Raw genomic sequence first — 660 nt, forward strand, 5'->3', positions numbered from 1 at the left:
CCTTTGCCAAGACCACCCATCAGTGAGCTTTCACATGGGTGAAGATATCTTCACATTCTGTGACCATTTGGAGAAATCTAGCCACATCCTCTGCCCCAAATCTCTGTACCACCAATGTTTCCATCATGTTCCTTCCACATCCCTTATTCTGAGTTAGGGCAAAGCAGCCAGGCCTTTATATACCCACAGTGATCAGTCATTGAAAGGAGATGAGCTTTCTGGTGAGGCAACAATCTTCATGGAAGACAACCCCAAAGAGGAGCTACAGCTGAGCACCCTCTCCAGTAGCCCTCCTAGTGGCCCAGGGGATAACTTCTTTATTGATAAGGAGGTTCCTGGCAGCATGTAACAGGCCATCCCAGCATCTACCACATGGGTCCTTCGCCACTCCACTGAGTCATTTGATATCAAAATTTGAATCAGAATAAGTAAATAAGTTTAAATGAAACTTGAAGTATTAGGTTACTATGGACATTAGCAATGTTAACATTAGAGATCTGAATTACAAAAAATATTTAAAACTTCAAGTATTAATTTACTGCTGAGTTCTTAACCTTCTGTTATTCTCAGTTTCAGAGTGGTAGTTTCCCAATGCAGATCATATTTGGAATGCTGGCTGGAGATTCTCATGTCTCTGCCTGCTTTGCAGAATTTTCTTTT

Source organism: Cebus imitator, unplaced genomic scaffold, assembly GCF_001604975.1.
Source record: "Cebus imitator isolate Cc_AM_T3 unplaced genomic scaffold, Cebus_imitator-1.0 Scaffold199, whole genome shotgun sequence".
NCBI lineage: Eukaryota > Metazoa > Chordata > Mammalia > Primates > Cebidae > Cebus > Cebus imitator.